Genomic DNA, 24,318 nt, shown 5'->3' on the forward strand with positions numbered 1-24,318 from the left:
TAGAATTAGTAACCTTGTCAGACATAAGGGAGGGTTACACTGTCGACTTAGTGACTGTCAACCCAAACATTGTCGACCTAGACACTGTGGATCCTATGATCCACACCCTTGCATTGTCCTGCTTTAGTATGGGGCTGTCACCACTTCAGGAGCTGAAGGAGTTAATGCAATCAGGGAGTGAGAGAGAGGCTCTGTGTGAGCTCAGAGTGGAGGACATGGATTAGGGGAAGGAGGGGGGAGGAGAAGTTTCCTGTGTGTGTGGAGAGAGGAGCAGGAGTGAGGACGCCGGTGCTGGGCTTGTTTTTCACTCATCAGCTGCTTGTTTTTTATTTAGAGTTGACAACATTGGACACAACACATTTCAGTGGAGGCGGCGGGAGAGGAGGTGACGGTGACCGGCAGTGAGGTGAGCGATGTGCCTGGTATGTGAGAGACGTCTGCGGGCACCATATATGGTATGTGTGACCAGCTCCCCACACGTGGGACCTAGGCCCTAATTCAGACCTGATCGCAAAAGCAAAATCTATCTCTAATGGATAAAACCATATGCACTGCAGGTGGGGTAGATGTAACATGTGCAGAGAGAGTTAGATTTGGGTGGGTTATACTGTTCCTGTGCAGGGTAAATACTGGCTGATTTATTTTTACACTGCAATTTAGATTTCAATTTTAACACCCCACACCCAAATATAACTCTCTGCACATGTTACATCTGCCCCACCTGCAGTGCAATATGGTTGTGCCCATTAGAGACATTTTTTTACTGTTGCAATCAGGTCTGAATTAGGCCCCTTATGCAGTAAGGATTGCAATTTCTGATATAAAGCAGTTTCTGCGATCAAATAGTTGCTGCCCAGAAATTGAGAAAAAACGCCCATTGCAGAAACTGTGACTGCATCGCAATATGCAGCTGATCGCAGAACCATGCGCAATTACCGGAACATGGAAGATTTTTCCTATCTGCGCCAGGTAAGGTCGGCTACAATTCTTGTGACACAAGAGGCTGGAAGTATCTCCAGAAGGATATAAATACATTAGAGAGTGTACAAAGAAGGGCAACTAAAATGGTGCATGGCCTACACATCACAAAACTTACCCGGAAAGGCTAAAAGATCTTAACATGTATAGTTTGGAGGAGAGAAGGGAAAGGGGAGACATGATAGAAACTTTCAAATATATAAAGGGTCTTAACAAAGTTCAGGAGGGAAACATTCTTCAAAGGAAAAGAAGTATTAGAACTCGAGGGCATACATTGAGACTGGAGGGGGGGAGGTTCAGGGGAAATTTAAGGAAAAATTACTTCACAGAAAGGGTAGTGGATAAGTGGAATAGCCTCCCATCAGAGGTGGTAGAGGCTAAAAAGGTTTTCACAGGTGCGCCTGATGTGTGAAGTATGTGCAAAATTTGATTTTGATGCCTTAAACAATAAACAGTTTGATAATTTGACCTTAATAAAATAAATTGCAATATACAGTATTGGAATGAAGAAAAAACTGTCTTTATTTATAGAAAAAATTAATTAATATATAAATATATAAATACTCGTGTGGTCAAAAAAAAGGGGGGGGGGGAGAGGGAAAAATGGGGTACGAGGTTGTTATCAGAAGCAGTATGGAATACTTCGTAGTCAAGGTATAAGTTGTTTCTAAAGTTGCTGGTCACTCCAGAATGGTGGCGTCCCACCTCTGAGCGTATGATGGAATGTGTGCAAAAACAAAAGTCCAGAGCTTCAAGCAAACTAATATAAAATATATGTGATATTAAAAATTGTCTTTGAATCCGGAAAAGGGGAAAAAGGAAAACAATGAGAAAAATATTTGGGGTACCCCTGGATTGCCGCTGGCGATGAGGGTCGGGGTGTGGTGAGTGCTAGGCAATTAGGACTCCTGGACAGGCTGTGTCCCTCTAAACCCTGGTCCACCCTGCTGTCGCTCTATGAGCGCAACACGGTGCCCTGGACAGAAGGGGAACAGTCATGAGTCTTGGAGAGGGAGGTAGGGGCTGCTTCTAGCACAGTTAGTGCTGTCCGCCGCGCCTTCTCCTCTCCTACAGGGTCCCTTACCTTATCGCTCCTGCTCCGTCTCCTCGTTCCTCCGCCAGCGGTCTTCTCCGTCTCGGCCGCGGCCCGGCGATCCTCTGCACTTCCGGGTTGGGTCACGTGACCAGTCTCGGATGCCTCTGGGTCCCGTCTACCTCTCGTCGTTCTCTTTTTCTCTCTGTCCTCCGTCTTAAGGTTTCAAGCTCTGTCGGTTGGATGGTCGGAAAAAATAGTGTAACAAGGCAATGTTGTGTTTGCTCCAACGCGTATCGGCCGGTATTGGCCTTCGTCAGGGAGTCAATTTTAACACACCACACCCAAATATAACTCTCTGCACATGTTACATCTGCCCCACCTGCAGTGCAATATGGTTGTGCCCATTAGAGACATTTTTTTACTGTTGCAATCAGGTCTGAATTAGGCCCCTTATGCAGTAAGGATTGCAATTTCTGATATAAAGCAGTTTCTGCGATCAAATAGTTGCTGCCCAGAAATTGAGAAAAAACGCCCATTGCAGAAACTGTGACTGCATCGCAATATGCAGCTGATCGCAGAACCATGCGCAATTACCGGAACATGGAAGATTTTTCCTATCTGCGCCAGGTAAGGTCGGCTACAATTCTTGTGACACAAGAGGCTGGAAGTATCTCCAGAAGGATATAAATACATTAGAGAGTGTACAAAGAAGGGCAACTAAAATGGTGCATGGCCTACACATCACAAAACTTACCCGGAAAGGCTAAAAGATCTTAACATGTATAGTTTGGAGGAGAGAAGGGAAAGGGGGGACATGATAGAAACTTTCAAATATATAAAGGGTCTTAACAAAGTTCAGGAGGGAAACATTCTTCAAAGGAAAAGAAGTATTAGAACTCGAGGGCATACATTGAGACTGGAGGGGGGGAGGTTCAGGGGAAATTTAAGGAAAAATTACTTCACAGAAAGGGTAGTGGATAAGTGGAATAGCCTCCCATCAGAGGTGGTAGAGGCTAAGACTGTAGGGCAATTTAAACATGCTTGGGACAGGCATATGAATATCCTTACAAAGAATCAAGGTTAAAAAAGGGTTGAGATTGCCTAAAGGATAAAATAAAAAAGGGGCAGACTAGATAGGCCAAGTGGTTCTTATCTGCCGTCAAATTCTATGTTTCTATGAAGTGGTCATCGCTGATGTCAGAGGCCCACTTTAAAAACACCTGGGACGCCTGCGTTTTCGCACTTACACCCAGAAAATGGCAGGTTTCCGCCCAGAAACGCCGGCTTCCTGACAGTCAAATAGCGTCTGCATTATGATCACGATGGGTACGCATTTTCTGTCGCTTTTATTACTCACACGTGCGCGATGCAAACACTGCTCATGTGCAGCCGTTCCATAATAAGCCGGATTGTGATTTGATAATTTTGCAATCCTTATTGAATAAGGTCCTTGGATGGAAGGTGGGCGAGCGGCGGATGGGGGATGGGGATGACCCTGCTGTGTAATACACAGCGCTCATTATATTTATACAGGTAGCATCATATACCGGCATATATATTGTGTATATTATATATACAGATGTAGCCATGATCATCGTTGTGTATCGCGGCAGCGATGTGGTGATAAGTGTGCACACTGCGTACGCATGCACACACCATGTTACCCTATGGCGCTAACACCCGCTGCAATCAGTATCACAGCGGCGCGTTCACACTATGCAGCAATGCGTGGGCATGTGGGAATACATCACGGTATAGATGAGTGTGGCTACATCTGTAGTATAGGTGTATATAGGGAGAGAAAGCTATATCTGTATCCTATCATGTGTATAGCCTAGGACAGTATCCCTGCTGTATAATAACACTGCACATTATACATATACAGTATATATAGAGATAGATGTTATTGGTATATAGTCCCTAGTGTATCATGTGTATAACCTAGGGCAGAGTCCCTGCTGTATAATAACACTGCACATTATACATATTCAGTATATATAGAGAGAGATGTTATTGGTATATAGTCCCTAGTGTATCATGTGTATAACCTAGGGCAGAGTCCCTGCTGTATAATAACACTGCACATTATACATATACAGTATATATAGAGAGAGATGTTATTGGTATATAGTCCCTAGTGTATCATGTATATAACCTAGGGCAGTGTCCCTGCTGTATAATAACACTGCACATTATACATATACAGTATATATAGAGATAGATGTTATTGGTATATAGTCCCTAGTGTATCATGTGTATAACCTAGGACAGTGTCCCTGCTGTATAATAACACTGCACATTATACATATACAGTATATATAGAGATAGATGTTATTGGTATATAGTCCCTAGTGTATCATGTGTATAACCTAAGACAGTGTCCCTGCTGTATAATAACACTGCACATTATACATATACAGTATATATAGAGAGAGATGTTATTGGTATATAGTCCCTAGTGTATCATGTATATAACCTAGGACAGTATCCCTGCTGTATAATAACACTGCACATTATACATATACAGTATATATAGAGATAGATGTTATTGGTATATAGTCCCTAGTGTATCATGTGTATAACCTAGGGCAGAGTCCCTGCTGTATAATAACACTGCACATTATACATATACAGTATATATAGAGATAGATGTTATTGGTATATAGTCCCTAGTGTATCATGTGTATAACCTAGGGCAGCGTCCCTGCTGTATAATAACACTGCACATTATACATATACAGTATATATAGAGAGATGTTATTGGTATATAGTCCCTAGCGTATCATGTGAATAACCTAGGGCAGAGTCCCTCCTGTATAATAACACTGCACATTATGCATATACAGTATATATAGAGATAGATGTTATTGGTATATAGTCCCCAGCGTATCATGTGTATAACCTAGGACAGAGTCCCTGCTGTATAATAACACTGCACATTATACATATACCGTATATATAGATGTTATTGGTATATAGTCCCTAGCGTATCATGTGAATAACCTAGGGCAGAGTCCCTCCTGTATAATAACACTGCACATTATGCATATACAGTATATATAGAGATAGATGTTATTGGTATATAGTCCCTAGCGTATCATGTGTATAACCTAGGACAGAGTCCATGCTGTATAATAACACTGCACATTATACATATACAGTATATATAGAGATAGAGTCCTGGGAAAGATGGTGGCATCGTACGAGGCCATTCCCTTCAGCAGGTTCCATGCGAGGACCTTCCAATGGGACCTACTGGACAAGTGGTCTGGGTCTCGTCTACAGATTCATCAATTGATCACACTGTCCCCCAGGGCCAGGGTATCTCTCCTGTGGTGGCTACAGAGTGCTCACCTTCTAGAGGGCCGCAGGTTCGGCATTCAGGAATGGGTTCTGGTGACCACGGACGCGAGCCTCCGAGTTTGGGGAGCAGTCACACAAGGAAGAAGCTTCCAAGGACTTTGGACAAGTCAGGAGACTTGTCTTCACATCAACGTCCTGGAGCTAAGGGCCATACACAACGCCCTGCGTTAAGCGGAGAACTTACTTCGCGACCTACCGGTTCTGATTCAGTCAGACAACATCACCGCAGTGGCTCACGTAAACCGCCAAGGCGGCACAAGGAGCAGAGTGGCGATGGCGGAAGCCACTAGGATTCTTTGCTGGGCGGAAAATCATGTAAGCGCACTGTCAGCAGTGTTCATTCCAGGAGTGGACAACTGGGAAGCAGACTTCCTCAGCACGCACGACCTGCATCAAGGAGAGTGGGGACTTAATCAGGAAGTCTTCACACAGATTGCAAGTCAGTGGGGACTGCCACAGATAGACATGATGGCGTCCCTCCTCAACAAAAAGCTACTGAGATATTGTGCCAGGTCAAGAGACCCTCAGGCGGTAGCTGTGGACGCCCTGGTGACACCGTGGGTGTTCCAGTCGGTTTATGTGTTTCCTCCTCTTCCTCTCATCCCAAAGGTGTTGAGAATAATAAGAAAAAGAGGAGTACAGACAATTTTCATTGTTCCAGATTGGCCGCGAAGGGCCTGGTATCTGGATCTGCAGGAGATGCTCACAGAAGATCCGTGGCCTCTTCCTCTAAGGCAGGACCTGTTGCAACAGGGGCCCTGTCTGTTTCAAGACTTACCACGGCTGCATTTGACGGCATGGCGGTTGAACGCCGGATCCTAGCGGAAAAGGGCATTCCGGATTAGGTCATTCCTACTCTGAAAAAGGCTAGGAAGGACGTAACAGCTAAACAGTATCACCGTATATGGCGAAAGTATGTTTCTTGGTGTGAGGCCAAGAATGCTCCTACGGAAGAATTCCATCTAGGCCGTTTCCTTCGCTTCCTACAAACTGGAGTGAATTTGGGCCTAAAATTGGGCTCCATTAAGGTTCAGATTTCGGCCTTATCCAATTTCTTTTAGAAAGAATTAGCTTCTCTCCCAGATGTACAGACTTTTGTGAAGGGAGTGCTGCATATTCAGCCTCCTTTTGTACCTCCGGTGGCACCTTGGGACCTTAATGTGGTGTTGAGTTTCCTTAAGTCGCACTGGTTTGAACCACTTGAAATGGTGAAGTTAAAATATCTCACTTGGAAGGTGGTCATGTTGTTAGCCTTGGCTTCGGCTAGGCGAGTGTCGGAATTGGCGGCTTTGTCTCATAAAAGCCACTATCTGGTTGTCCATATGGATAGAGCGGAATTGCGGACCCGTCCTCAATTTTTGCCTAAGGTGGTGTCATCTTTTCATATGAACCAACCTATTTTGGTGCCTGTGGCTACGCGAAACTTGGAGGATTCAGAGTCCCTTGATGTGGTCAGGGCTTTGAAAATTTACGTTGCCAGAACGGCTAGAGTCAGAAAAACAGAAGCACTGTTTGTCCTGTATGCAGCCAACAAGGGTGGCGCTCCTGCTTCAAAGCAGACTATTGCTCGCTGGATCTGTAACACGATTCAGCAGGCTCATTCTACGGCTGGATTGCCGTTACCAAAATCGGTCAAGGCCCATTCCTCTAGGAAGGTGGGCCCTTCTTGGGCGGCTGCCCGAGGGGTCTCGGCACTACAGCTGTGCCGAGCTGCTACTTGGTCGGGTTCAAACACCTTTGCAAAATTCTATAAGTTTGATACCCTGGCTGACGAGGACCTCCTGTTTGCTCAATCGGTGCTGCAGAGTCATCCGCACTCTCCCGCCCATTTGGGAGCTTTGGTATAATCGTCATGGTCCTTACGGAGTCCCCAGCATCCTCTAGGACGTAAGAGAAAATAAGATTTTAAACCTACCAGTAAATCTTTTTCTCCTAGTCCGTAGAGGATGCTGGGCGCCCGTCCCAGTGCGGACATATTTCTGCAAGACTTGTATATAGTTATTGCTTACATAAGGGTTATGTTACAGTTAAGATCAGTCTTTGGCTGATGCTGTTTTGTTCATGCTGTTAACTGGTTAGTATATTCCATGTTATACGGTGTGGATGGTGTGGGCTGGTATGAATCTTGCCCTTAGATTAACAAAAATCCTTTCCTCGTACTGTCCGTCTCGTCTGGGCACAGTTTCTCTAACTGAGATCTGGAGAAGGGGCATAGAGGGAGGAGCCAGTGCACACCCATACCTAAAGTTCTTTCTTAAAGTGCCCATGTCTCCTGCGGAGCCAGTCTATCCCCATGGTCCTTACGGAGTCCCCAGCATCCTCTACAGACTAGGAGAAAGATTTACCGGTAGGTTTAAAATTTTATTTTTTCTCTCTTTACATGTGTGGTATTTGAAATTTTTACCTGATGGTGAACACAAACACACAGTCTATAGGTTGTGAAATACAAGTATAAGATTGAAGAGAACAAACATTAGTAATATGACTTGTTACATTTGTAAGGCGCCTTAGTGGAGAATATTATATCCTAGAACTGTGAAAATGTTTTGCAGTAGGTGAAACTTCTTTATATCTTTGCTGGGCTGACTTCTGGACCTTGTTGCGCACTCTGTAAACCACTTATTTTCCTTGAGTTGGTGGGGTGTGGTCTGGACAACGGAGGCGTGTCCGAACCATTTGGGGGGGGGCGGGCCGTGGTGGCTGCGTGATGTCACACGCAGCTGCTGTGACCCAAAGCGTGGTGGGTAGCTCCCTGCCGCTGCACAGGAGCTATGCTGGCAGGGAGCTACTAGTCAGGTACATAAGCATCACCGCTGTGCGATGCTTTTATACCTGTGTGGGGTGGGTTGACCCTGACATGCACGGCAGACTTGCCCTGTGCTGGGCATCCCCCCGCATGTCAGAGTAAATGATCGTACAAGTGCTAAATTTAGCACATCTACGTTCAACTTTGAATTCCCCCCTTAGTTTCTATGTTTATTTTTCATCCACTAGGGGTCACTGGAGTACTCTTGGGATATGGACGGCTTAGCAGAAACAAAGGCACTGAATATTTAAATTTAGAACTCTCCACCCCTCCATATCCCAGAGTACCTCTGTGTACTACCTCAGTGTTTTTTCTGTGCTCACAGCACTAACAAGGCTTGTGGGAAGTTCCCACACTTGGTGGAAGATTTTATTAAATTTTTCATTTTTACTTTTACATTTTACCATTTTTTTTCACTTAGCACATCCCTTCCCAGTTTCTGGAAAAACATGGGTCCGGGATAGTGCCGCTGCACGGGCAGCGCATGGCGTGTCGGTCCTCACAAAGAGCACCCTCACAGCCACAGGCAGCCCACTGCTCCTGCAACAGCTGGACCGAGCTTACACATAGAAGCCCCGTCGCAGCCATGAAGGAGTGATCAACTGGCAGGAACAAGAGCTGGACGGAGCTTACAGAAAGAAGCCCCGTCGCAGCCATGAACGAGACCAGGAACAACAGCTGGACGGAGCTTACACATAGAAGCCCCGTCGCAGCCATGACCTGAAGAGCTGGACGGAGCTTACAGATAGAAGCCCCGTCGCAGCTATGACCGGAGAACTCGGAGCTTAGAAGCCCGTCGCAGACCTCCCTACAAAAGGTATGCTGGGGAAACGGGGCGGTCAGCGCAGGCGGCCGCCCCGCTGTGTGGGGTCCGTTGGTAATGCGCCCGCTCATAATAGCCGCCCCAGCCGCTCCGTCCAGCGCTCCGTCTGCCCGCTCCGGCCACCCGCCCCAGGCGCTCCGTCCTCCCGCCAGGCGCTGCGTCAGCGCTGTATTGAAAGTGCAGCGCCCAGAGGGGGAGACCCGCCGCAGCTCGGCTAGCGACGCCGGAAGCAGCTACGCGCTCCGGCCAGCCGACCTCCGCTGCTCTGAAATGTGTCCCTCACCTCCCTGCAATGAGCTTCCCGGCTCACCGCTGAGACAGCGCTACAGGGAGTACAGGGAAGGGGGGGGGGGGGGACCTGACTGATTACAGCGCGGCTGCAAGGGGAAAGAATAGCAGGCTGCCATATCTATAGGAATGTTAATACAAAATTAACTGCAGGCAGAGCTTATATTAACTGGATGTGACCTGCCTGTGATTATGCACTGTATAATAGGCTATTGAGCCTATATTAACACTGAAGGCATGTATTGTAACCTGCATGTGTTTATCACTGTATACTAGACTGTGATTATCAATGTATAATAGTCTATTGAGTCTATATTAACACTGCAGCAGGTATTGTAACCTGTCCTGTGATTATCAGTGTAAGCATGGCATGGGGGCCATTTTAACCATGCTTCCTGTTTCTTCCAGTTTGTAATTCCAGAACATTCCTGCCCTACATCTCTACTCCACACGGAGGCGCAGGGGTGTTAGTGGGAATTTTGGTTCAGGTTTCACATAGGCTAGCCATGTGAACTGTATTTCGACATAAATATATATATATATATATATATATATATATAAAATATATTACACACCTTAAGTAAAGATTTTACTGGGTTGTGCAAGTGTCTGGCCTTTGGCTATTGTGTTGTCTGTGTGTATAAGGGGTAAGGCTCCAACACAGACTAAAAATAAGGTTTACTACAATGTCTGTACATAAATCTACCACAGATTCAGTTGCTTTGTAGGTTTCCACTCCGGAAGCCGGTTCATTCCCAGATCCTATGTTAAGCATTGGCAATTCAAATTGACTCCGCTCGACAGGAGCGGTAAGATCGGAGTCTCGGAAGTTACTCCGCCAGCTCTAACGGACTTATAATTTAATGCAGTCTGACAATTCTATGTCAAACCTCACAGCGATAACTACGAGTGAGAAGGGCACATTAGACCAGCAGTCAGATAGTGCGGGGTTTGGGCAACCATACATTGCTAATGACCAGTGAGTCAATGTCTCAATTTTACAGAGACTAAGGAGACTCTAACATCTAATCCGTCGTATTTAATAAACGACAGATCTTCAATGAGTTTCTTATTTAGAATATCTGACTAAGATTTAAGTCTATTTACCCGTTTCCACATCTAAATGGGAGAATCCGCCATTGGTGAATTCGTCGGTGTCAAACCTTATAAAGACCCAAGATACATTTGGGTCACTAGGCGCTCTATGTATGGAAACAATGACGATCACGTTAGACTTATCGTTAATGAGAAGCTGCAGAGTATCTCTGTAAAGCTTCTGCTGACGCCTGTTACCTCGATTCTCGCTTTTCATCGTCGCTAGTTTCAGCACGACAAGGCCAGAAGTTGTTTGGTCCTAAATTTGATATTTCAGGCCAAGGGGAAGGGGGGGGGGGGGTAAAGTCTAGCCATTGCCTCCTCTGGTATCAAGACGGAAATACTTTGGTCCGGCGTTCAAAGCCTTTAGACTTCAGTCTTTTCAAGGCTGTGGTACAAAAACAGTCACGCCTTGTAACGCCAGGGCGCTAAAGTCACAACAAGCCAGTGGCTTGACGGCCTCTCAGGCCATCTCGAATTTCCAATTGTGGAAGCGCGCCTTTACACGTTACATTTGCCGGGTTTCCAGCCATCCACTCATGGATGTATCCGCTATTTAAAGGTTAAAAGACAAGACTGCCTCTGTCGGACGAAATTAGGCGTTTTGGCAGGTTGCCATTCAGTCTCTGCTGGTTTCAGCAGTTTTTATTTCCAGGCCTGGTACACCAACAAAGTCAGGGTTATTATTCCCCTCTGTTTGGGGTACCGAAGCCGGAGGGCTCCGTCGCTGTCTCAATCAGCAAGTCACTTACTACAGATTGAAAATGGATTTTCTGCGGTTAGTATTTGAATATTTGGAGCCACAAGATGGCATGATTGCGCTTGATCTTCAGGATGCGTATTTACCCATTACGGTTTGGTCACTTCATCACAGGTTCTTGCGTTTTGCAATACGCCGCAACCATTAACCGTTTCAGGTTCTGCCGTTTGGCCTCTTGTCAGAGCATCGGGTATTCACCAGAGTGATGTTTGTGATGATAGCTCATCTCAGAGCCCTGGCAGTGACAATCGTTCCATACTTAGACGATCTGCTCATAAGAGCTCTGTCTCAACAGAGGCTCCTCTCACTTGCGCTGCTAACGTGCACCACGGTTGCAGTGTCAAGTTCAAAAACAATCGCATCTAATTCCGTCTCAACGACTTTGATTCCTAGGTATGATTACAGATACGGTAAATCAAAGATTTCCCTACTACACCAGAAAGAACAGATTATACGATCTGGTACAATTAGTGCTCAAGCCACGCACACTACATTGGTGTATTCGCCTATTAGGAACAATGATGTGCTTTCGAAGCGCTTCAGTTCGGCGGGTTTCACTCGCGTTTCCCACAGGGGGGCGAGGGTGTCTCTACTCTGGGCGAGAGTCTGAGGTTGGGGAGTTGTGGTTTAAAATGGTCAGCGACAGGGTTTCTAAACGGATCACGACAGATTGCTGTCTATAAATGTCCTGGAACTCCGTGCAATTTACAATGCACTACATGCTTCGCTCTCAGACTGTCCAAGTGCAGTCAGACAACGCAACGGTAGTTGCATACACAACAACCAGGGAGGACCGAGAAGCCGCATGGCACTGCGGGAAGTAGCTTGAATCCTCAATTGCCCAGAATACCACAAGGTGATATTGTCGACTGGGTTCATTCCGGAAGTGGACATCTGCGAGACAGATGATCTCAACCGTCTGGATTTTCATCCAGGAGACTGGGCATTAAATCGAGAGGTGTTTCACATGTGGGTCCACAGGTGGGGTTTCCGTCAGGTGGACATGATGGCATCTCGCCACAATTACAAACGCCCAGTATGTGTACAGAACGACAGATCCCAAGGGCAGTGGCGGTGGATGCTCTCACATTCGCGTGGCCGTACAGCCTCGTGTATCTGGTTCCACCGTTTTCCGCTGCTCTCTCCGTTGCTAAAACGGATCATAAGACAGTTCGTCACAGTCATACTAGTGATATCTCATGGGTCTCGGAGAGCTTGCTTCTCGAATCTCCGAGGAATACTCGCAGACTATCCTTGGCCGCTCATACTACGTCCAACCCGTTACAACAGGGGCCGTTCTTTTACCCCTATTTACCGCGGCTGCGGTTGACGGGGTGGTTGTTGAGACCGCCCTCTTAACAAACAGAGAGGGCATTACAGTATCGGTTATACCAACCATGTTACGAGCTAGGCAGCCGGTTACGGCAGCTCATTATTACAGAATTTGGCGTGCCTATATAGGTTGGTGTGAAGCTCGGAAGTTTCCGACATCATCTTTCAAGTTACCCGTATTTCTGTTATTTTTACAGACGGGGTTGGATGGAGAACTGCGTTTATCTACACTGAAGGTGCAGGTATCTGTGTTGTCAATTTATTTTCAAAGACGATTGGCTCTATTGCCGTCGGTACACACCTTTCTGCAGGGTGTCCTCAGGGTGCAGCCTCCATTTATCCCACCTACAGCGCCATGCGACTTGAAGCTGGGTTCAGATTTCTAACAGTCTTCATAATTTGAGCCCTTACAACAAGTGGATATTACGTTTCTCACTTGGAAAACTTTTTTTTCTTCTATCCTTAGCTTCGGCAAGGCGTTTTTCAAATTTGGGTGCCTTGTACTGCAAGCCACCGTATTTGGCTTTCCTGATGACAGAGCGGAACTTCGGACGAATTCCGATTTCTTACCAAAGCTAGTGTAATTTCTCTAACGTCCTAGTGGATGCTGGGGACTCCGTCAGGACCATGGGGAATAGCGGCTCCGCAGGAGACAGGGCACAAAAGCAAGCTTTTAGGATCACATGGTGTGTACCGGCTCCTCCCCCTATGACCCTCCTCCAAGCCTCAGTTAGGTTTTTGTGCCCGTCCGAGCAGGGTGCAATCTAGGTGGCTCTCCTAAAGAGCTGCTTAGAAAAAGTTTTTAGGTTTTTTATTTTCAGTGAGTCCTGCTGGCAACAGGCTCACTGCATCGAGGGACTTAGGGGAGAGATTTTCAACTCACCTGCGTGCAGGATGGATTGGAGTCTTAGGCTACTGGACATAGCTCCAGAGGGAGTCGGAACACAGGTCTCACCCTGGGGTTCGTCCCGGAGCCGCGCCGCCGATCCCCCTTACAGATGCTGAAGATTGAAGGTCCGGAAACAGGCGGCAGAAGGCTCTTCAGTCTTCATGAAGGTAGCGCACAGCACTGCAGCTGTGCGCCATTGTTGTCACACACTTCACACTGAACGGTCACGGAGGGTGCAGGGCGCTGCTGGGGGCGCCCTGGGCAGCAATATTTAATACCTTCTATGGCAAAAGAATACATCACATATAGCCATTGAGGCTATATGTATGTATTTAACCCAGGCCAGATATCTAAAACTCCGGGAGAAAAGCCCGCCGAAAAGGGGGCAGGGCTTATTCTCCTCAGCACACAGCGCCATTTTCCTGCTCAGCTCCGCTGTGAGGAAGGCTCCCAGGATTCTCCCCTGCACTGCACTACAGAAACAGGGTAAAAAAGAGAAGGGGGGCATATTTTGGCGATATTTCTATATTTTAAAGCGCATATAACAGAAACAACACCTTTTAGGGTTGTTTATAGCGCTTTTGGTGTGTGCTGGCAAACTCTCCCTCTGTCTCCCCAAAGGGCTAGTGGGGTCCTGTCTTCGATAGAGCATTCCCTGTGTGTCTGCTGTGTGTCGGTACGTGTGTGTCGACATGTATGAGGACGATGTTGGTATGGAGGCAGGGCAATTGCCGGTAATGGTGATGTCACCCCCTAGGGAGTCGACACCGGAATGGATGGCTTTAATTATGGAATTACGTGATAATGTTAGCACATTACAAAAGTCAGTTGACGAAATGAGACGGCCGGAAAACCAGTTAGTACCTGCTCAGGCGTCTCAGACACCGTCAGGGGCTGTAAAACGTCCCTTACCTCAGTCAGTCGACACAGGTACCGACACAGATGAATCTAGTGTCGACGGTGAAGAAACAAACGTATTTTCCAATAGGGCCACACGTTATATGATCACGGCAATGAAGGAGGCTTTGCAGATCTCTGATACTGCAGGTACCTCAAAAAGGGGTATTATGTGGGGGGTGAAAAAACTACCTGTAGCTTTTCCAGAATCAGAGGAATTGAATGACGTGTGTGAAGAAGCGTGGGTTAACCCAGATAGAAAACTGCTAATTTCTAAGAAGTTATTGGCATTATACCCTTTCCCACCAGAGGTTAGGGCGCGCTGGGAAACACCCCCTAGGGTGGATAAAGCGCTCACACGTTTATCAAAACAAGTGGCGTTGCCGTCTCCTGATACGGCCGCCCTCAAGGATCCAGCAGATAGGAGGCTGGAAACTACCCTGAAGAGTATATACACACATACTGGTGTTATACTCCGACCAGCAATAGCCTCAGCCTGGATGTGCAGTGCTGGGGTAGTGTGGTTGGATTCCCTGACTGAAAATATTGATACCCTCGATAGGGACAGTATTTTGTTGACTTTAGAGCAATTAAAGGATGCGTTTCTTTATATGCGAGATGCTCAGAGGGATATTTGCACTCTGGCATCGAGAGTAAGTGCGATGTCCATATCTGCCAGAAGAAGTTTATAGACGCGACAGTGGTCAGGTGATGCGGATTCCAAACGGCATATGGAAGTATTGCCGTATAAAGGAGAGGAATTATTTGGGGTCGGTCTATCGGATCTGGTGGCCACGGCAACTGCCGGCAAATCCACTTTTTTACCTCAGACCCCCTCCCAACAGAAAAAGACACCGTCTTTTCAGCCGCAGTCCTTTCGCTCCTATAAAAACAAGCGGGCAAAAGGACAGTCATATCTGCCCCGAGGCAGAGGAAAGGGTAAGAGAGGGCAGCAAGCAGCCCCTGCCCAGGAACAGAAGCCCGCCCCGGGTTCTGCAAAGCCCTCAGCATGACGCTGGGGCTTTACAAGCGGACTCAGGAGCGGTGGGGGGTCGACTAAAGATTTTCAGCAATCAGTGGGCTCGCTCACAGGTGGACCCGTGGATCCTGCAGATAGTATCTCAGGGTTACATGTTGGAATTCGAAAGGTCTCCCCCTCGCCGGTTCCTAAAGTCTGCTTTACCAACGTCTCCCTCAGAAAGGGCGACGGTATTGGAAGCCATTCACAAGCTGTATTCTCAGCAGGTGATAGTCAAGGTACCCCTCCTACAACAGGGAAAGGGGTATTATTCCACACTATTTGTGGTACCGAAGCCGGACGGTTCGGTAAGACCTATTCTAAATCTGAAATCCTTGAACCTGTACATACAGAAATTCAAGTTCAAGATGGAGTCACTAAGAGCAGTGATAGCGAATCTGGAAGAAGGGGACTTCATGGTGTCCCTGGACATAAAAGATGCTTATCTGCATGTCCCAATTTACCCCTCACACCAAGGGTATCTCAGGTTCGTGATACAAAACTGTCATTATCAGTTTCAAACGCTGCCGTTTGGTTTGTCCACGGCACCTCGGGTCTTTACCAAGGTAATGACCGAAATGATGGTTCTTTTACGAAGAAAAGGCGTATTAATTATCCCTTACTTGGACGATCTCCTGATAAGGGCAAGGTCCAGAGAACAGCTGGAAGTCGGTGTAGCACTAACCCAAGTAGTGCTTCAACAACACGGGTGGATTCTGAATCTTCCAAAATCTCAATTGACCCCGACAACACGTCTGCTGTTCCTGGGAATGATTCTGGACACTGTTCAGAAAAAGGTGTTTCTCCCGGAGGAGAAAGCAAGGGAGTTATCCGAACTTGTCAGGAACCTCCTAAAACCAGGAAATGTGTCAGTACATCAATGCACAAGACTCCTGGGAAAGATGGTGGCTTCTTACGAAGCAATTCCATTCGGCAGATTCCACGCACGAATATTTCAGTGGGATCTGCTGGACAAATGGTCCGGATCGCATCTGCACATGCATCAGCGGATAACACTGTCACCAAGAACAAGGTTGTCTCTCCTGTGGTGGTTGCAGAGTGCCCATCTGTTAGAGGGCCGCAGATTCGGCATACAGGACTGGGTCCTGGTGACTACGGATGCCAGCCTACGAGGCTGGGGAGCAGTCACACAGGGAAGAAACTTCCAGGGTGTATGGTCAAACCTGGAGACGTCTCTTCACATAAATATACTGGAGCTAAGAGCGATCTACAATGCTCTAAGCTTGGCGAAACCGCTGCTTCAGGGTCAGCCGGTGTTGATCCAGTCGGACAACATCACGGCGGTCGCCCACGTAAACAGACAAGGCGGCACGAGAAGCAGAAGAGCAATGACAGAAGCTGCAAGAATTCTTCGCTGGGCGGAAAATCATGTCATAGCACTGTCAGCAGTGTTCATCCCGGGAGTGGACAACTGGGAAGCAGACTTCCTCAGCAGACACGACCTTCACCCGGGAGAGTGGGGACTTCATCCGGAAGTTTTCCACATGATTGTGAACCATTGGGAAAAACCAAAGGTAGACATGATGGCGTCTCGCCTCAACAAGAAATTGGACAGATATTGCGCCAGGTCAAGAGACCCTCAGGCAATAGCTGTGGACGCTCTGGTGACACCGTGGGTGTACCAGTCAGTGTATGTGTTCCCTCCTCTGCCTCTCATACCAAAGGTACTGAGAATTATACGAAAAAGGGGAGTAAGAACAATACTAGTGGCTCCGGATTGGCCAAGAAGAACTTGGTACCCGGAACTTCAGGAGATGCTCACGGAAGATCCGTGGCCTCTACCTCTAAGAAGGGATCTGCTTCAGCAGGGACCTTGTATGTTCCAAGACTTACCGCGACTGCGTTTGACGGCATGGCGGTTGAACGCCGGATTCTAAAAGAAAAGGGCATTCCAGAGGAAGTTATTCCTACCTTGATTAAAGCTAGGAAGGAAGTGACCGCACAACATTATCACCGCATTTGGAGAAAATATGTTGCGTGGTGTGAAACCAAGAAGGCCCCAACGGAAGAATTCCAATTGGGTCGATTCCTACATTTCCTGCAGGCAGGATTGTCTATGGGCCTCAAATTGGGGTCTATTAAGGTTCAAATTTCGGCCTTATCAATCTTCTTCCAGAAAGAATTGGCTTCAGTGCCTGAAGTACAAACTTTTGTCAAGGGTGTATTACATATACAGCCTCCGATTGTGCCTCCAGTGGCACCGTGGGATCTAAACGTAGTTTTGGATTTTCTCAAATCTCATTGGTTTGAGCCTCTCAAATCGGTAGATTTGAAGTATCTTACATGGAAAGTAACCATGTTACTGGCCCTGGCTTCAGCCAGGAGAGTTTCAGAGTTGGCGGCTTTATCGTACAAAAGCCCATATCTGATTTTCCATTCGGACAGGGCAGAACTGCGGACACGCCCTAATTTTCTCCCTAAGGTGGTTTCGGCTTTTCACTTGAACCAGCCTATTGTGGTGCCTGCGGCTACTAGCGACTTGGAGGACTCCAAGTTACTGGACGTTGTCAGAGCATTGAAAATATATATTTCAAGGACAGCTGGAGTCAGAAAATCTGACTCGTTGTTTATCTTGTATGCACCCAACAAGATGGGTGCTCCTGCGTCTAAACAGACGATTGCTCGTTGGATCTGTAGCACAATCCAACTTGCACATTCTGTGGCAGGCCTGCCACAGCCTAAAACTGTAAAAGCCCACTCCACAAGGAAGGTGGGCTCATCTTGGGCGGCTGCCCGAGGGGTCTCGGCATTACAACTTTGCCGAGCAGCTACGTGGTCAGGGGAGAACACGTTTGTAAAATTTTACAAATTTGATACTCTGGCTAAAGAGGACTTGGAGTTCTCTCATTCGGTGCTGCAGAGTCATCCGCACTCTCCCGCCCGTTTGGGAGCTTTGGTATAATCCCCATGGTCCTGACGGAGTCCCCAGCATCCACTAGGACGTTAGAGAAAATAAGAATTTACTTACCGATAATTCTATTTCTCATAGTCCGTAGTGGATGCTGGGCGCCCATCCCAAGTGCGGATTGTCTGCAATGCTTGTACATAGTTATTGTTAACTAAATCGGGTTATTATTGTTGTGAGCCATCTTTTTTAGAGGCTACTTCGTTGTTATCATACTGTTAACTGGGTTCAGATCACAAGTTGTACGGTGTGATTGGTGTGGCTGGTGAGTCTTACCCGGGATTCAAGATCCTTCCTTATTGTGTACGCTCGTCCGGGCACAGTACCTAACTGAGGCTTGGAGGAGGGTCATAGGGGGAGGAGCCGGTACACACCATGTGATCCTAAAAGCTTGCTTTTGTGCCCTGTCTCCTGCGGAGCCGCTATTCCCCATGGTCCTGACGGAGTCCCCAGCATCCACTACGGACTATGAGAAATAGAATTATCGGTAAGTAAATTCCTATTTTTTTCACATCAATAAACCAATAGTGGTTCCTGTGTTGACAGCACATTCTAGAATTCTGAATGTGGTACGCGCATTACGCGTTTATATGTCCCGAACGTCTACAGTTCGTAATACGGATACGTTGTTTGTTCTCTATGATGCTGCCAAGTGGGGTTAGCCAGCTTCTCAGCAGACCTTATCCAGATGGATAAAACTGACTACACGTCAGGCTTACCTTAAGGCTAAGTTACAGTCGCCTACATCAGTAATAGCTCATCCCACAGGTTCTGTGGGAACGTCATGACCAGCTGGTCGTGGAGCTTCTACGACGCAGCTTGACCGTGCGGCTTCATGATATTCAGTGCACACGTTTGTGCGCTTTTACAAGTTTGATACGTTTGCGGGATCAGCATCTAGCTTTGGCCGCCTAGTGTTACAAGTGTCAAACAGCTCTCCCGCCCACGAGGGAAACTTTGGTACGTCCTAAGAGTACTCCAGTGACCCCTAGTGGATGAAAAAGAAAATAGGATTTTGGTACTTACCAGGTAAATCCTTTTCTTTGAATCCATAGGGGGCACTGGACGCCCACCCAGAGCAGTTTACCTGGGTTGTATTAAGCTCAGAGGAGCTTATGGTAACACATTTTCACCGATTGGTTCAAATTATAAAGTTCTATCGGTTATGGTGTCAACTGTTTAGTTGTCAGTAACGTTATGTGTCAACTTTGTTGTTGTCTGTTATGTTATAGGAATTCTCCATGGTCAATCTCTCTATAGTTCCTGTTCGGCTCAGTACAAAACACTGAGGTAGTACACTGAGGTACTCTGGGATATGGAGGGGTGGAGAGTTCTAAATTTAAATATTCAGTGCCTTTGTTTCTGCTAAGCCGTCCATATCCCAAGAGTACTCCAGTGCCCCCTATGGATTCAAAGAAAAGGATTTACCTGGTAAGTACCAAAATCCTATTTTCATTTAAATCAGGAACTTATCCTGCTGGCTTCTCAGCATTCCAGTTCTTCTAGTTCTGCGAGCCCATTTCATATCCAGCATGTGATACACCCCTTAGCAATCTATATTGATCAGACTGCTTAGCAAGGCAGCGAGCTGGTCTTCCCTGCACACATTTGGCAGGAGGAAAGGGGTCTCTGTACTGCACATTTGACTGGAAATGGGAGCCCAGCATCCTAAAGATGCATCATGTTCCTTATACAATATAACACTACAACTGATTACAATGGTGATCTTCAGGCTATTAAATAAATAAAAAATTTTGTTTTTTTTTACAGGTAACTTAAGGAGCTGGAGTCCCACTAAGAATAGAAGACAAGGCTGTGGAAAGAGACAGCGTGGAAAGGCTCCTTGTTCCCTGATCTAGCCAACTAAAGATATAATTTCTTCTTAAGCCTCTGAATTTACATGATGAGTCTCACAGGAGAGATACCACATCTGTGCTCTGAGTGTGACAGAAGCTTTACATGTAAATCACATCTTATCAGACATCAGAGGAGTCACACAGGAGAGAAACCATTTGAATGTTCTGAATGCAGCAAGTGTTTTTCCCAGAATGCACAGCTTGTTATACACCAGAGAGTTCACACAGGAGAGAAACCATTTGAATGTTCTGAATGCAGCAAGTGTTTTTTCCAGAAGTCAGAGCTGGTTATACATCAGAGGAGTCACACAGGAGAAAACCCAATTACATGTTCTGAATGCAGCAAATGTTTTACCAGGAAATCATATCTTGTTATACATCAGATGATTCACACAGGAGAGAAACCATTTAAATGTTCTGAATGTAGCAAGTGTTTTTCCCATAAGTCACATCTTGTTATACATCAGAGGAGTCACACAGGAGAGAAACCATTTACATGTTCTGAATGCAGAAAGTGTTTTACTAGTAAGAAAACACTCAGTAATCACATGTGGAGTCACTCTGAGGGCCTGAATGCAGCATGTGTATCATAAGTAATGTAACTTATCACAACTGTATGAATTCAATGGAACCAATATCTATTTTCTGAATGTGACAAGTGTTTTATATAAATCAGTCTTAATAAAGACAGGAGAGGTCTGACAAGTGGACCTGGAGGTACTTTTCCCCTTGGGAAGGTATCTGTGTTAGGAACTAGAGCTGCAGTATAACAATAGCCAATGACCGTGGGACTGCCATTACTGAGCTCTGTAATATACAGCTGTTCTGCTCATGCAGGTGCTGGGACTAGTAGAGAGTTCCAGCAGCTCCTCTCAGTACTGGGATTCCTTCTCTGACCAGCAGGGTTATGAGTACTGGGTATATCTACAGGAACAATGTATGCTGCTCTGTTTCACCATATGGGTTATTGTATGGGGTGTTATTTTTAACCACTTTTTAGATGCCATTTTGTCCATGTTTAACTCCATTTTGTATATGTATGACCTCATTGCTTTAAATACTGTACATACTTTTTATTAGGATTAGTGCTTTGCAGACATATAGGCACCAGTTAGAAATATAGTCTCACGTTAAGTTGAAAGTTTTCTTTCACCTTTGACATAGTGTGAAAGACATAGTGAGTGGGAAGTGTATACAGCTTTTAGGATGGCTGATTATAATAAATATATGTTCCTGTTATCAGTATCTCAGAGGGAAACTGTCTAGTAAGATGTTTGGGGTATTGTGTACATAAGTAGGGGAAAGGGTACAGTTGTCTAGAATAACATAAATTATGTTATCCTGAATGACTACTGCACCCAGCGTCACAGACCCTGAATGTAATATCTGGTAAGACAATGTTAGCAAATCCTTGTAGGGTTATAAAGCCTAGAGACTTACACAAAGCAAGTAGTTCTGATGGAAGCTAGGTCTGGCTGCAGTGGACCTAGACTTCTACAAACCCCCTCCAGCTTGTAACTTGCGACAAAGTTATTAGGCGGGACCCTGGAGAATGACTGAACTACATTATTTAAACTACTTAATCGATGACCATCATCTGGGACAGATCTTATAACATCTGGGATAAGAGCTGAGTGTTCTAATTTGTTCTTGTTATTATTGTAACTGACTAGAACTTGTTACTTGCATGTTTTCATTATTGTAACTTTGATAAATGATTATCCTTTTTAATATGTCCTGTGTGAGTCTCCATATTTAACACATTGTATTCCAGAACCTGGTCGCTTGAGATTTTCAACAGACAACAGTTATATTTACTAAATATCAGTTTTTCAAAGCCACTGATTCTTACTGTCTATGATCGCTGGATGATAAAGGGCAGTAATAATACATGTAAATTCAGGCTTGTTTTGCTTGTATTTCTATTGCCCTTTATATCCAGCACACAAATGGAGTGAAAATCTCTGGCTTTCAAATTAACTGTGTAGTAACTACAGTATACCCGCTACAGGTCTTTCCTCTGGTCTCTATACCTCCGTGTCCTTTCTCTAATACCTTTTATATTACTACTATTACTATTTACTAAGATGGTGCAAGTAAAACACTGGTCATCTGTATCCCATAGCAACCAAATTATAACACTTGTTTGTTTGCTGGCACTAGACAGCTAATTGCTGATATCTGGTTGCTATGGGTTACAGCGCATGCTTGTTTTTCACATCATGTAATTAATAAGTCCCAAGTTGTGTACATTGTGTACCAGGCTAATAGTAAAGTTCCTTCACAATAAATGAAACTAGTATGACAGTAATAATATACACGATACCTTGACATAGGGGGTCATTCAGACTTGAACACAGCTGTGCATTTGTACGCAGCGGATGCATTTGGGTGGTCTGCGCACATGCACTGGCCGCAGTGCACATGTGTGACCCTTCTCGTGGCTGCATCCTGGAAGGATGTGGCCGCAAGATGATTGACAGCAGCGACCACTGTGGGGTGGCGTCGCAGCATTGGGGGGCGGGTGCATGATGTCACATGCAGCTGCTCCAATTTAAAAAATGGTGGCTGACAGCGCAGACAGGCTGCGCTACTGGGGGTCAATCTTAGTTTCATGCATCTGCAGTCTAATTGGAGACGCGTCAGGAGGCAGACCATCACACATACCGGGCAGCCTTGTCCTGTGCTGGGCAGCCCCCAGCATGTGAGGAGATGGACGCAGATCTGTCTGCATATATCTCTGAATCAGGTCCATAGTTCTCAGTGATGTAACGCAGACAGATCTGTCCTGTACGTAGACTGAAGGACCATGTACAAATAATGGGCCGGATGTAATGGGCTGCGAGACGGCCGGAGCTCTGAGACTGGTTTTGCCTTGTAAACATTTGCTGCTGTGAAATAACGTATGAGTTGGGGCCGGAGTCTCTGAGCTCTGGCCGTCTCCAAACCATTACATCCGGCCCCATATCTGTAATACCCATACATGTTACTAGCAGTTGTCCCCATAACGGGTGTACTACGATGTACCGGCGCTTAGGATACCGGCTCCCAGCATATCTGCGCCATGATCCTGACCGCCGGTATGCAGAGCGCCGGGGTCCTGACAGCTGGGATATCGAGGGCCTCCCCCATAACACTCATTGAATAAAACGATTTCATCAATAATAATACTTTTGTACATTCCTCTTCTACATTTTAGAAGATAGACCCAGGAGAGATACTTAGGTGATCATCAGGGTCGGCCCGACGCATACGCGGGGTACGCACGCGTGTAGAGCGCCAATATGTAAAGGGCGCTGCTGCAGAGAGTAAGACAGTCACTCACTACACCGCCGCGGCCACTCGCCATGGACACAAATCTCCTTCTTGATAAGCTTGCAGCCATGCATACTCCTGGCCCCCAGTCCTCCGGCAATGACAGGAAACAGGGGGAGGGAGACAGTGGGCTGCTGTGTCTACCGCAGGGGATATAAATTAGCAGGGGTGGATTAGCCCAGAGGGACCCTGTGACCATTTGCTGGTGGGCAGGGCCCATCCTGGCCCTAGTGACCGCGCTAGCCCTCCCCTCCATCCACGTGGGGCCGATTCATATATGGAGCCCCAGTCCTTCCTCCAGCACTGCGGAAACCGGTGGGTACGAGGACCCATTCGCAGGGGTTGGGGGGGGGGGGAAGATGGGGCTGCCGGCTGCTGAGGGAGAAATACATCCACTGCAGGGAGAGAGGAACGGTTGCTGGTCGCTGCAGGGGTAGAAAGCAGCTGCGGACGGGGAGTGAGGAGAGGTTGCTGGCCGATGCTGGGAGGAGAGAGGGGGGCTGTTGGTGGCTGACCCACACAGTGTGGAGAGACTGAGTGCTGCTGATGCTGCTTTCTAGGAGCAAGAAGTGCAGCTGTCCCTCCTGTGTGATTCTGCTGCTGTCAGCGGTGTGACTTACGAATACTGGGACCCAGGTGTTGCAGGGAGGAGGTGAGATTTTTGTTTCCTTCCACTTCCATCCTGCCCTGCTTCCCACTGCTAGTCCTTGATTGCCTTCTGCTCCCCACCACCACTACTCCCAGCTGGCCCTTTGCTTCCCACTATTACTCCCAACTGGCCCCCTGCTTCCCATTACTATTCTCAGCCTGTGCCCTGCTTTCCACCACTACTACTTCAAGCCAGGGCTGGCCCAGAGCATACACGAGTATGCAGCTGCGTAGATCGCCACACTATGGAGGGTGCCACTGCGGCACTACCTGGACTGCTGTCACTTG

At 46.7% G+C, this 24,318-nt stretch overlaps 1 long non-coding RNA gene across 1 annotated transcript; it reads left to right on the top strand.

Moving 5' to 3' along the window:
* The first annotated feature begins 262 nt into the window (after positions 1–262).
* Positions 263–21,800, top strand: LOC134936073 (uncharacterized). The gene is made up of 2 exons (XR_010180449.1): positions 263–406; positions 19,982–21,800. It is a non-coding gene; the product is annotated as an uncharacterized LOC134936073 (long non-coding RNA).
* The last annotated feature ends 2,518 nt before the right edge of the window (positions 21,801–24,318 follow it).

Source organism: Pseudophryne corroboree, chromosome 6 (assembly GCF_028390025.1).
Source record: "Pseudophryne corroboree isolate aPseCor3 chromosome 6, aPseCor3.hap2, whole genome shotgun sequence".
Lineage (NCBI taxonomy): Eukaryota > Metazoa > Chordata > Amphibia > Anura > Myobatrachidae > Pseudophryne > Pseudophryne corroboree.